This window comes from Pleurodeles waltl, chromosome 10 (assembly GCF_031143425.1).
Source record: "Pleurodeles waltl isolate 20211129_DDA chromosome 10, aPleWal1.hap1.20221129, whole genome shotgun sequence".
Classification (NCBI taxonomy): Eukaryota; Metazoa; Chordata; class Amphibia; order Caudata; family Salamandridae; genus Pleurodeles; species Pleurodeles waltl.
Window position 1 is genome coordinate 395,541,893 of NC_090449.1, and position 14,508 is coordinate 395,556,400.

The window sequence follows — 14,508 nt, forward strand, 5'->3', positions numbered from 1 at the left end:
CTCCCCTGCTCCCACGCCACTGATGAAGAGGTGCGAGCTGATCAATCGCCCCAGGTAGGGAAAAGCCGCTCCCAATAGCAATAAATACAGTGAAAAAACGCTGCAAGGCAATAAAGAACAATGTAAATAAGAGTGCACTTAACTGGCAGCGAAGCAGCAAAGAAAGAGGAGTTGATCAGTGTTGCTAGATTTTAAAAGCCTTTTATAGCCCAAAGCTGTTGAACGACCAGCCCAAAAGAACCGGTTCCAGCCCCAAACATAGCCCAAACTTTTAAAACTGAACTAATGCAATTGTAGGCTGAAGCAAACATTTTAAAGCATAAATCTAATTTCTATTGTAAGCAAATATGTGAAACTCACAGTGCCTAGATTATTCATTGCATTACACACTAAAAATGGAAATAAACATGGTAAAATGGTCACTCACTTCTTATGATGAGCAGCAAATTGGGACAAGTAGTAAATCTGGACTTGGTGAGACACGTAAATCTTTGATTATGTGCACAGCAGTCCTTCTTTGACAAACCTTTTGACATTGAAGCCTGTAGCAGCTACTTTATTTTCTTTTGTTTGGAGACAGAAAAATGAACATCGATTTGATCAAGTTCATGACGGTCCTTTTGACACCAGATTTGGCATTGGAGCCCTTTGTAGCAGGCCGATCATTTTCCTTTGTTTGCAGACAGGAAGCAAGGGAAGTAGCCACTTCCTAGGCCGCAAGATGCTTATTTCACTTATTTCCTGACTCAGGCACTACCCCTACACTTGTATTAGCGGGCTACCTCTACCCTAGACTTTGGAGGTCAACTGGGCCCTGAAGAAAAATACATCCTTGTATGAGGTGAAAAAGGCTGTTTGCTTGAGGCGATAGACACCCTTCTGCAAATTTCTACCAGAGGCCAGAACACAGTGACCCAAACTCCGTGAACTTGAACTTGAATTATTGGTAAAGGCTAGTGTTTTGTGTCAAATGCAAGCAATGGCTACGCTGAGCAGAGCATGACAAGTGATGACAGTAATTTAGGCACTAAGATCACGAACAGAACAATGCAGTGAGGTTGAGCACTGACCATGTACCCTCATTTCACTTAGCTCAGCCAATGAGACCACATTTGTGCTTGCACTGCCTGCAACTGGAGTGAAATAAATGAATAAATCAGTTAAGCACACAGCTCAAAGTGCATTAAAAAAAGTATGGGAACAGTGATGCTGCATGGAATGGGGCGGGGTTAAACATGTGGCAAAAAAAAACGCAAAATATTCTCTTTCAGGTAGCCACATACATAACTCATGCCTTAAGCTAAAAAATAAAAAAGTTAAGTTAATCACTGTATATTATGAAACCTCTATTAGTCAATGCACTGAAAGGTCTGTGTGTAACCAAACAGCCACAGAATGAATTGTGTGTTGTGAAAATGTAGGTCATTAGGTTAAACTTGCATTACTGGCAGTATAAGATAGACTGCTACCAAACTTGCAAAAAGGTTTCAGATAAAATTGTTTATGTATACCCAAACTGAATGATGTATTTTCATTTCACTGCCCTGCAAAGCATGCACAGCACAACTCAGCTGGTAACCCCCTTGCATTACGAGTCGAAAACAATAACTCTTTGTTATCACCAACCTTGTGCTTGTTGTTTCCGGTGCGGAACTCTTTTTTCCTGCCTCAAGCATTTCTTGCGAGCAAAAGACACATATTGGAAAGACGGAGGAATGCAAAAATGAAAAAAAGCATCTGAAAGGGAGAGAGCAGAAAGCTACAGGAGTGAGTTGAAATGGCAGGGACTGGCTTAAAATGGACTAAAGAGGCCCATCATGGCTTCAGGATTACGCTACCCTAGTATTCCGTGTTTGCACATTTAATTGCAGCAGTCACGTGTTTAAGAGGAGAGCTTTGGACACTGGCACGTTTTTATTTACAAATTAAGCACTGGCTATGCCACCCTGGATGCCACTCATTCTTATTCAGTCCTGCCATGCTTTACATCCTATGCACTCTCAATCCACAATTAGCCCCTGAATATTAAAAATAAGGAATACATCTACTCACAAGTCACAAAGGCACAAATTGAAGCACACTTACCTTGTCTTCCGCAGCTGCACACCTACTGGCTGCACGTCAGTTTAGGTAGGGGCCGTAGGTAGCGCCTACACAACAGGAAGGGGACAGGGGGGTGTCTCCCCTCTCCCGGGCCCCAATCTCGCTCCCTGGGGCTGGTGTTAATTTGGGGTTCAAGCGCACAACAGAAGAGACTTTTCCAGGGGGGCCACCACCACACGTGTGCAGAGTGAGGCTCACGGCGGGGCCCAAGAGAAGAGCCACCCACACACACCAGACACCACCACGTGGCACCTGCGCAGCCAGTGAGTGACACTGGACACGAGTTTCAGCCAGCATTTTAAATAATGCTGTGGAGGCAGGCCAATAATTTTTGGCAGGGCCGTCAATTGGTAGCGCTTTCGCGCACTCCTAGATTGACGGCCTCTGCCCCAACAATAATTTCCATGATCACACGACGACTCACTGTCAGTCACGACACCGACTCTCACTCGCATCGAAGAGTGACGCATGTGACATGAGTCGCCGTGTGACCCCACCCACCCAACAACTTCACTGCGCACAGTGCGCAGCGCTGCCTGGCCTGCCTGGCTGACACAGGCGGCCACTGTCTGTGCCGCGCAGCCTACGCTGCCGCAGAGGCAGACTCAGTGTCAGTGATGTTGTCAGTCATCTCAGTGTGGCGGCGCGCTAAGTGTCAGTGATGTTGTCAGTCATCTCAGTGTGGCTGCTGCGCAGGCGCACAGTGGTAAAAGTCTGACTGACTTGTGTGACCGACCGTCACAGTGAAGGAGTGACGTGATGCGTCCTCACTGAAGTGCAAGTTCATGGACCATGATGGCAATGAACTTGCACTGGAGCGGAGGCGACGCCAGAGGTAAAGAAAAATCTGCACAACATTGATAGAGAAGCCCAAAAAATAGCCACCCGCCAGATGATTATTTTCTCGCACAAATGGGAAAAATGTCGCCCATTTGTGCGGGAAATAGCCAATCTGGCAACACTGGAGTTGATCTGTGTGAGGCAGCACTTTATAGGAGTCCTCCTCTATGGTCATCACGTGGTGAAGAGACTTTGGGAAATGTAGTTTTTTGTTTTGATCAATTTGATTGGCTGCTGTGGAATAAAAGCATAGAAAGAGAAGCATAATCTGAGCCTCCAGTCCTGACATAGAATCCGTTATGTCAAATGGGACTTGTAGTTCTCGTTTAATTATGGGTATTGGCGTCTTTGTTACGGTGGTGGGGTATTAATTTCCAAGTTCATGTTTATAAACAATATTAATAACTGCCACTCAATGAAGTGATAAAATCTAATGTATATAATGAATCACTTGGCAGAAATACATGTTTTGAATAGTCTGTCATTATTTTACAGGGTTTGTTGCACAATGGACACAAACGCTGCCTCACTTTTGCTTCGTGAGTTCAATCTAGAAAGTTAATGTTCTAGCTCTTTATAAGTGCGTCCAAACTTATTTTGGGAGCAAAAAGATACGGGGTTTAAAAATGCTCAGCAAACCACATCAAGTGACCCTGGGTTACGATAACGATTTGATTCCCACCTATGAAAGGGTACATACAACCACACTCCCCGTTACTTGATACTTGGGAAGCTTTACAGCTTCCTCTTTACCGCACATGCGCTACCAGCAGCGTCTCTCTGCAACAGGCACTTTCTACATTCACTTCCGGAGCATACACTAGAGCGTGAACGAGAAAGCTATAGTTGGCAACACATGATGGGAAGAAGTGAAGAAGCCTAGTAAACGGCTTACTTTCTGTGTCTGGTAAGTGGATCCTCGTGCACGTTAGGCTAGTGTTTATGATCTAGTTAGCAGGTCGCTGCGTTCTGGGAGTTGTAGTTTTGGATTTATTTTGGGTAAAGAAAATCAAGGTACTAGTAAATTGGAATTTGATAGTTGTAACACTTGGTATTTACAACGCGTAAAAAGGTCGGAAGCGCGCTATGAAGCTCAGTGTAAACACAGACCTCGATTATTTTATATGGAGACAGAATGGATAGGCTGAGAAGTGGGTGAACATTTTCCGTGGAGCAGATGAGAGGTTGCATGAAGAGAGTCGGGATAATGGAGGCGGGGAGTAAGGTTTGTTGAGGATGCAATCTGAGCCACATTATAGGAAACAGAAACAAGACAGTATGGGTTACCATGCGAGGTAAGAGGATCTGGTTTTATAGGTTCTTATTTGGAGGGGAAACTACCATAGCCGACACGTTTTCTAGGTCCGTGCCATGCGTGATGTGCTGCTCCAGTCCAGAACTTTTCCTTTGATTTCTGGGAATTGTAGCCCTCTTTTATAATGGCATAAATAAGACAACAAGTCCTAGCATTCAAATTGAAAAAAAACGAATTGGAGCAGCATATCACGCGTGAACCTGGAAAACATGTCAGGCTGCACAAATACTTGCAAAGCACATATCACAGAGCACCATATAAGCATTTAATAGCGAAAGGTGTGTCTGGGTAACCAGGGAAGAGTTTCAGGATTTGGTAGATTGTTTTGTGCTACCATCAACGAAAACCAGTGCTAAAATGGTTGTACACTTTGGTGGCACACTAGGTTCTAATCCTTGCATTAAGAAATCTGCGTATTTCAGAAAAATAATGTACAAAAGTGTGTGTGTTTATTTGTTTAATAATGTGCATACACTAGTCCATATGCTGTTGCTGTTACACTACTACTAGCAGTGCTGGAATTGGTAAAAATTGCAGTAAAGAAAACGGCAAAAAGGAAAAATGTGAAAGTAAATCCGTAATTTTATTGGCCACAAAAAAGCTGCATTTTAAAATATCTTACAGTACAGGGATAAGGTACCTGCTGTCGAGATCTCTGTGTGTCCAGTAAATGTCAGGGGATTATAACAATGGTAGAAAAACTCTGAAGGTTAATGCAGTTCCGGCCACAGTTTTGACTCCTAAAGTAGCCAGGAGTGTCAATATGCCTGCTTAAAAGCACATTGTGTAACATGCAGATCACACATTTGTATTTTATATAGATTAGTAAGTGGGATCGTGCTTTTTACACAAAGATCCATGTATTACGTCCTGTTCATAAATTCCAAACCTACTATAATACGATGAGCTATGAACCTGCATTAAGTTAGCTGCATGCAAACTGCAAATCATGGGTTTAGATCCTTGTAGTTTTTTCAGTTGCACTGGGTGTTGCCAGCTTTTGAGCCTGATGCAGGCAGCATGTGTTTTGTGCCGAGCTGGAACTGAAAATAAGAAACTACTCTCTGCCTGCAGGATACTGCTCCCATCAGAAAGCCAATGGGGCTGCTGCTGAATTTGGTTCCGCTGTGGGAAAATTACACCAGGACAAATTCAGCATATTTCACTGGGTCAGCTGGATCCCAGATGCGGCCCAGAAATAGCTTTCGGAAGTGGGGTCCAGTAGGATCCCCTTCATTTCCTGTACTGACTGCAAGTGTTTTTTTAGGAACATGTTGTTTATATTCTTGCATGGTGTTATGTTGGGATCTAGGTGGACCCAACGTGGAAGATGGGAGGGGCGTCTTTGTAAAACCTCCTAATATGGACATGGTGGTGGTTACAGATAGCACTTGCAGGGGGTCTAGAAATAAGAGGTGAGGGCCAGACCTCATGGCCAGTGACGCACTATCCTTCTGTGTCCTGTGGAAATTCTTATTGTGGGGCCTGGAAACACGCAGCATTGCCAGGCCTTGCAACAGTTCTTGGCAAGTTGCCTCGAAGCAACAATTGGCGATGAGAGGAGTGACCTGGTAATTGCTGTAGTTGCTTTGTCTGTCGCTTTGCCTGTGGCATCCACCTGTTCAGTGTCGGGGAGGACGCCTCGCCTGTCTTGCTTCAGCGCCTGCAGGAGTGCTCCGTGGCTGTCAGCTGCCTTTCTCTAGCTTGGTTCCTGCTCTGGTGGCCCTAATTGGTCCTCAATTGCACCTGCCCTGCTGCGGATGTGATGCCAGAATTCCCAACCGTTGTGGATGCACGCCCGGCTACAGCTCCACGCGGACAGAGGCCTCACCCATACCCGAGCAGCCCTGGAGGTGCTGCGCCTGTTCTGCAGATATGGAGGTCGTGCCTGGGCCCAGTCAGACGCAGCAGGATGCCCCACCCACATTCTGCCGGCCCTAGGATGCCACGCTTGCACTGGTGTTACAGGACCCCTGCCCACAGGCCCAGTCCCAACTGATCGGTGAACCCGCCGTCACTGCCACATCCAAGTCACCTGGCTCACGGTGGACTCCTGCTTGCCACAGGGGCTTTGATGATCCTCACGCCTGGTACGGCACACCGTCCTGTTCAGGACTGCACCTGCGTTTTGCTCTGCCTTGTGCTGTGTCTCAGGGACTGTGGTGATATCTGACGGTGATCCTGGACTGATATCCCTGGCCCTAACAACCACTGTCTGCTCTGCCATCTGGAGGGGCGCCCCTGAGAACTCTGTTGATCTGTTGCCTCCTGCATCTGCAGTCTGGACTGCCCAGCCTCACCCTTTCTACTGTTGTGATTGGCAGTTGTGCCTGTCCCAGTGCTGTGCCTCACCTTCCTCCCAGATTTACACTTGATCTGGTTGCATTTGGGGCACATAAATAGTGTCCCTGGGACGAGGTGGCAAAGCTCTATTCACTTCAATGGCTGGGGGTGGGGCAGGACGATGAGGAAAAGGAAAGAGTGGGTGGCATTCATTTGTTGATCTTCACAGAGGGGCAGGCTGTAGGAGGGGTGAAGGGGGCTGCTGTACTGGCAGGAACACGTTTACTACTGCATTTGGTTTCACTTTCAAAAAAACATTATGGAGCTGAGCATGACAGAGTGCTCCTTATCAGCCCCAAGACAAGGAAGGAACCAGGCACAGACAGCAATTCCACTAGTGGAATAAGGAGTAAGTATGCTGTTAAACGTCTGCATCAGGGGCATTGACTGACACACAAACACACACACACACACACACACTCTTTCGCTCTCTTTTTTGCTCTCTCTCTCTCTCTTTCTCTCTCTCTCCTTTAACAGCTACAGGGTGGGGTTCTTGATGGGCCTCTTCTGTCTGCAGATCCACAGACAAACACTCATAAATAACTTGGTAGGGTGAGTGGAAGGATGGGTGGATGGATGCATGAATGAATGAGTGAAGGGATGGATGTAAGAATGGAATTGTGAAACAGGGGGTATAATTGAAAGGGTGGATGATGGATGGATTTATAAGTGAAAGGGTGAGTGGATGGAGGAGTGAAAGGTTAGATTGATGGATGATGAGACAAAGGATGGATGGAAGAATGGATGGATGAGTGGAAGTGTTAAAGGATAGTGTGCAAATATAGATGGATAAGCAAAAAGGATGGATGAGTAAAATCATGTAAAGATGGATGAGTAAAACAATAGATGGATAAGTGAAAAGCAGGGTAGATGGATGTCTGGATGAGAGGATGGATGAGTGAATGGGTGAATTAATAAACGGATGAATATATGGATAACAGTGAAAGGGTAAATGGAGGGATGGATGGATGGGACGAAAGGTGGATAGATGCGTTAAAGGATCAATGGCTAAGTGAAATAGTGGATAGATGGATGAGCCAAAGGGAGAATGATGGATGGCTGGTGTGAAAGGATGGATAGGTGGAGTGAAAGGGTGGATGGATAAGTGAAAGGATGGATGATTGAAACAATGGATGGACGAAAGGAGGTGGATAAGTGAAATAATGGATTATTGAATGGATGGATTGGTTTGATGGATGGGTGAACCTGGACCAGTGGTGGTTCTCCTTCATGGGCTCCACAGCTACACAACGCCCCCCCTTGTTTTGTGGCCCATTTTTATTGTTTCAAGAGTGAATAATTATTCACTCTTGGTATACTTAAAATAAAATGAAGACCCTCTCGGGTCCAGCAAGAAACTGAGGCAGCTAGTGACATTGTTTGATTGCTGACACAGGTGCATGAAGATGCCTGCACCAGCTATCAGAGATAATGTTCAGAGCTGGGGAAATCCTAGCAATGTCAGCATGTCTGTGTGACTATGCATGGGAGTCAAAGTGAGAGAGAGTCAGTGAAGGAGTGCGTGAAAGCAAGTGAGAATGAATGACAGTAAGGATGAGTATCTGTGAGAATGAATGTGAGTGAGAGAGAATGACAGTGAGTGTAACTGAGTGTTACTGTTTGTGAGACACATTAAGAAAGTAATTCAGAATGAGTGAGATTGAGTGAGTCAAAGTGAGACAGTAATTTTAGGAGATTATTTACAAGAGCCTTGCGCCACCAGAGCGTCATTTTTTTAGGCGCTCCGGTGGCGTAGGCCGCTCAATCATATCTATGAGGTGACACTAAGCCACCCTACGTGGCTCTGAATGGCCTCACAGATATGGAGTAAGGTAAGGCAGCGCAAAGCGTCAAGGAGGTGTTCCATGGGCTTTGAGTGTTCCCACACAACACCAATGGATTTCAACGCTGCCCCAGATTTACAATGTAATGTAAACCTGGGGCAGCGCCAAAACCATTACTCCTCTCCAGAGTAGGCGTAACAATAGTAAATGTTTTATTTTCACCTCGTTTGTTCCTCTTTCCATGTGTGCTGCATTCTGTAGCACACATAGAATGGGGAAAACTCCATGGATTGTTTTTCTGCAGAAAGGTATCACTTCCTGCACAAAAACAATCCTGCCAATAATGCAGACACCCTTGCACTACGGTGCAAGGGTGCCTGTGTTTGGTCTAGGCAACAAATTCTGCCCTTGCTGAAAGGCCAGGAAGGCACTGTGTGGGATAGCTGAGTTGATTGCAGAACCCCCTAACTTTTTGCCTCATTTTTCTGACTCTGATGGTGCCCTGGGCACTGCAAAGAGTCTCAGGGCCTGTGCTCTGATTAAAATTGATATGCAAATTAGGCTACTTATAATTGACTGTACCAACCTACCTATAAGCCCCTACTTTATGTTAGGGCATGCAGGTTTAGGGGATCCAGCATAGGTAGTACACCCATAGGTGCACTGCTGTGGTGCCCAGTGTAATGTTAAAGGCAGGCCTGCCTTGCTGGCTATTTTTAAGTTAAAATTAACCCCAAATTTGTCTTTGGAACTGAAAGTACTTCCGAAGTCCTAAGCTACCTTTTTCCAAATATCACCCCTAAGGTGTGCCCTAAGTATCCCCAGGGCTGGGTGCAGTGTAACTATAATGAAGGGGCTTTATAAACAATGTTTTATAAGCCCTGGTGCGGGAAAAATAGCCAAATTCATTTTTCCCCATTGTAGTGAATGGGCTCCATAGGCTAACATTGAGAGACTTTATTTTAAAATAATAAAGTCTTAGTTTCCATAGGAAGGAGCTAAATATGGCATGTTTAGGATCAAATTAAAAGTTATAATAAATCTAACAACTTGCCACTGTTGAAGTTAATATCACTTGTACCTAGAAAGAGTTTTAGAACTCTTACTAAAAGTTACCAGTCTCTGTCCTGCAGTGCCTTGCTCTGATAGGGCAGCCTGAGCCAGGCAGCCTTGATGAGATGTGAAGTGGCCTTAGCTGAAACAAAGGAAGCATCTGGTGGGAGGAGATTTGCCTCGGCAGATGGTAGAACAGGATGGGGGAAAGCAGCCACACTGGTCTTCAAAGGAGGGAAGGACATTTGGGACAGCAACTGTACCTCCTCCATTTCCTGCAAACCCAGACAACCAGGTGGTGCCACCTGATTAGTTTAAGGAAGGGGTGTGTTAAGGGAAACCTAGCCACTCCAGTGGGTGGGCTCAGCCAGACCTAAACTCTAAGATTGAATTTCTGCCATCTTGGATTTTAGAGGAATGCTGCTCCCTGGGGTTAATTTGTGCCACATTTCCCAGGAAGTGGTCACTCAAGAGGGTAGTTGCCTGTACTTGATTGGACAGAGGTCCCTCACCTTGCTTTCCACCCCCAGGAGAGAGGATACAATTGGCAGAGCTGTACCATACCTCAGATCCCTACAGGAACAAGACAAGAAGAAGTAGAACTGACCTGCTGGACCCCTGGCCTGCACCTGGACACTGCACTCAGAAAGACTGCACCAGTGGCATACTTGGACTTCACCAAGAAAATGACTTTGCAGTCTAATACTGCTTCAAGAAGGTGCTCCCTGTATGCTACATTAGACAATAGCTGACCTGAGTCCCCTGTGTCAAGCCCTGAAGAAATTGTCCAGCTGTCCAGTAGTCATCTTTGGATTTGAACCAGGTGCATTCTGGTAGATGGAGTCCTAACCATCAAAGAGCAACTCAGAGGTTCTGGAACCTTGAGGTGAGTTGTGGACTTCTAAAGAACCTTGAAGGAACTTCTGGAAGTTTTGAGCAACTTTAGAAAAAAACTCCATAAGTGAACTGACCTAACGTTGTGAGTCAAGCCGGCTTACGTCGATCGCGATCCGGTCTGACTTGCAGGTTCTTCCTGCTGAAAAGCTCCACAGCACCAGACTTCCAGGATTTCACTGGGGGCTCGTGGAAAGGCAATCAGACGATGTCGAAATGAAATTGGCTTGCTGTGGAGGGTCATCTGACGTTGGAGAGAAGAAGCTCCAAAAACGTTAAAACGTAAAAAGTTGACCGAGGCTTCCCACACAGTGGATCTGAGAAGGGCTCCATGGAGGTTGCTTCAATTTCAACTTGGTCCTGGAGGAAGAATTCAGTCCTCAAAAATCATCTAAGTCCAAACGTAGAATCCTTGACTGTGGCTTCCTGCAGTGCGTATCTGAAGAGGGCTCCAGGTAGGTCAGATTTGACCTGGTCCAGAAATTCTTCAAGAAAAAGACTAAGTCTGAAGATCAAACTTTAACCTTGGCCTCAAGCTCACTGTAGCCGAGCAGGGCTCCATTGTGGTCAGCCTCAAATTTAGATTTTGCCCCGGTCGAGTGCTACCAGATGTCAGATTGGCACTTTTGATTCCTATGCACAAGAAAACATTTATTGTTTAAAAAATTATCTCTGGTTCCCTTTATTGGATTTTATTTTTGTTTTAGTGTCATTTTATTTTAAAGATACAAATGTCATCTAGTTTTATAAATTGGTGTTGGATTTTTATTGTGTTTTGTGTTTTACTTATTTCCTGTTTTGCGATTTTAAAAAAATGCTTTACCCACCTGTCTCCTAAATTAAGCCTAACTGCTCGTGCCAAGCTACCAAGGGTTAAGCTGGGATTAATTTATTGGCACCCTGACTGGACATAGTGGGGGTTTGTGGCCTATTACTAAGTGTAGGTACTTACCTGCCCTTACCAATAATATTCCTTCCATCACACTGTAGCTCATAGATATGATGCATTCCTGACCTTTCGATTTGGGATAGGGCAGGGCAGCAAAAAGACTTGTGGCGCTGCCCTATGCCAAATCTTTGTAAATGAGGCCCTTAGTGCAAGAAAGTGTGCGAGAACCCTTCAAGAAGAAACCCTTTGGAATTTGAGCCAAAGATTACTCCCCACCACTGTTAAAGGTCACCAACCACCACTGATTTTGAATCGCTCTCAGCTCCTGACTATGAGCGTTTTTTTCCTTACGTCAGGCCCGGCAACAGCTGGAGGAATCTGTGGATTCACTTTACACCTGGTTAAAGGATCTGGCCAGCACCTGCATGTTGCCGGATGCTTATGATGAGATCAGGGCTAAAATTATTTAGGGCTCTACACCCATCAAATTAAGGTAGCACATCCTCCAAGTTCCCGGAAAAACCATTGCAAATGTCCTCTAAATGGGCAGCTCCGACGTACTCTCTAAAACGTGTGCTGTGCACACAGAGGAAGCACTCCAATGACCCATCAAATCCAAACCAGTCAATCTTGTGGCAAAAGATGGCATACAGAAGAATGCTCATCCTAACTCTGCTGTGAATCTCAAGGTGTGTCTTTAGGAGGCTGGCATGGTTTGTAGTGGGTACCTGAGGTACTTACGCCTCCTACCAGGTTCAGTTATCTCTTATTAGTGAAATGTAGGCAGTGTCTAGCACCTTAGGCTGTCTAGGGTAGCTGTAGCAGAGCTAGCAAGGCTGAACTAGGAGACATGCAAAGCTCCTGCAATACCATAATAGTTACACAGTACTTGTACACAATAAAAGACAATACTTAGTGTTACCAAAAATAAAGGTACTTTATTTTAGTGACAAAAGGCCAAAAATATCTTAGAAGCAATACTCCTTCTAGAGGTAAGTATTACGCACAATATATACACTAGTAACCAAAATCAGGTAAGTAAACAGTCATAGAATAGTGCAAATAGTAGAAAATACAATAGATTGCAATGGGCATAGGGGCAACACAGACCATATACTAAAATAGTGGAATGCGAATGTCGAACCCCCCCCCCAGGCAAGTGTAGTGTGTAGACGGGTGCTGGGAGTGTAGGAAAACACCAAAGGTAAGTAAAGTACCCCACCCCAGAGCCCAGGAAAGCAGGTGTAAAGTACAGCAAGTTTCCTCAGAAGACACTACAAGTCGTGATGAAGAATTATGCAAGAACCAAGCAAGACTGCAAGCAACCAATGATGGATTCCTGGACCTGAAGACCTGTGCCGAGAGGAGACCAAGTCTAGAAGTCGAAGAAGAGTCCAGGAAGAACAGGAGCCCCTGCCTACGTGCAAGAAGGTGCAAAAGTGGATTCTCCGGTTGGAAGAAAAGTACAGAAATGCACCAAAGAAGATAGCTGCGGGTTCCAGCTTGATGCAAGAGAGGTCCCACGTCGAGTTGTTGGATGAGGGCTGTTTCACGTCGCTGGGTTCCGCCAACAAGCCTTGGTTCACGCAAGTATGTGGTTTGCGTCAAAGAGGAGCTGTCTGGACCCAGGAGGGACCTGGGGGTCTCAACTCGGACTGAGGAGACAGAGGGGGCTCTCAGCACTTCAGAACACCCTCAGAAGACCAGGCAGCTCCCACGGGAGTCCCAGAACACAGGGACAAAGGAGTTGCAAATTGCAGTTGTCGCAGCACTACACAGGAGGATCCCACGCCGCCAGAGAACGACTCAGAGAGCTGTGCATCACAGGATGGAGTGCTGGAGACCTGGGCTCCGCTGTGCACGAAGAACTTTTGGAAGAAGTGCACAGAAGCCCAAGGAGTTACAGAAGACTTGGTGCACAGGGGTACTGTTGCAGCACGGGGAGGCAAGCTCTTACCTCCACTAAATTTGAACAGATGGACCTTTGGACAGTCTGGGTCAGTTCAGTCCACCACCTGTGTTCCAGGGATCACGCACGTCGACAGGAGAGGGGTTCTAGGGTACCAGTTGTTGTCGCAGAGAGGTTCCTGCTGAAGAAGGAAGGTGACTCCGTCACTCCACGAGAGATTCCTTTGTTTCTTCTGGTGCAGGGTGAAGACAGGCAGTCCTCAGAACATGCACACCTTGAAAACTGTTGCAATTGCTGGCTGGAGCTGAAGTTGCAGGCCACAGGAGTCATTGTGGATACTTTGTTGCAGTTACAGCAGTTCCTGGAGCAGTCTGCGATTGATCCGACGGTCAGAAGCTGAAACAGAGAATGCAGAGGAGTCCTGGAGGAATCTTGCAAACCGAATCCGGAGAACCGCCCAGAGGAGAGACCCTAAATAGCCCTGAGAGGGGGATTGGCTACCTACCCAGGTTTGCACCTATCAGGACTGGTCTCTGACGTCACCTGCTGGCAGTGGCCACTCAGAGGTCTCCAGAGGGTCCCCCACACCTTGGAATCCAAGATGGCTAACACCAGGGACACTCTGGAGGAGCTCTGGGCACCACCACTGGGGTGGTGATGGACAGGGGAGTGCTCACTCCCCTTTCCTTTGTCCAGTTTCGCACCAGAGCAGGGACCGAGGGTCCCTGAACAGGTAAAGACTTGATTATTGAAGGAGGGCACAGTTTGGGCCCTTCAAAGCATTTCCAGAGGCTGTGGGAGAATACCCCTCCCATGCCTGTAACACCTATTTCCAATGGGAGAAGGTGTAACCCCCCCTCTCCTAAAGAAAATGCATTATTCTGCCTTCCTGGGATTGAGCTGCTCAATCCCCAGGAGGGCAGAAACCTGTCTGTGAGGTGGCTGCAGTGGAAACCTCAGAGAGCTGGTTTGGCAGTACTGGGGGTCCATGGTAGAGCACCCAGGGTGCATGGGATTGCCCCCCCCATACCAGATTTGGATTGGGGGGTCAGTTCCATGATTTTAGACACCTCACATGGCCATATTCGGAGTTACCATTGTGAAGCTACATATATGTATTGACATATATGTAGTGCACGCTTATAATGGTGTCCCTGCACTCATGAAGTCTGGGGAATTGGCCCTGGACAACGTGGGGGCACCTTTGCTAGTGCAAGGGTGCCCTCACACACAGTAACTTTGCAACTAGCCTTCAGTAAATTAAGGTTAGACATATAGGTGACTTGTAAGTTACCTGGTGGAGTGAAAAATGGCTGTGAAATTGTGTGTGCACTATTTCACTCAGGCTGCAGTGGCTGTCCTGAAGAAAGTTTTGTAT

At 46.3% G+C, this 14,508-nt stretch overlaps 1 protein-coding gene across 1 annotated transcript in view; it reads left to right on the forward strand.

Annotated features, from left to right (window-relative positions):
* Nucleotides 1-3,721: 3,721 nt before the first annotated feature.
* C10H8orf33 (chromosome 10 C8orf33 homolog) overlaps nt 3,722-14,508 on the forward strand; it is a 153,349-nt gene continuing 142,562 nt past the window's right edge. Inside the window, exon 1 of the mRNA XM_069210615.1 lies at nt 3,722-3,850. The gene's annotated coding sequence lies outside the window, so the exon portion shown is untranslated. The remainder of the gene's footprint in view (nt 3,851-14,508) is intronic.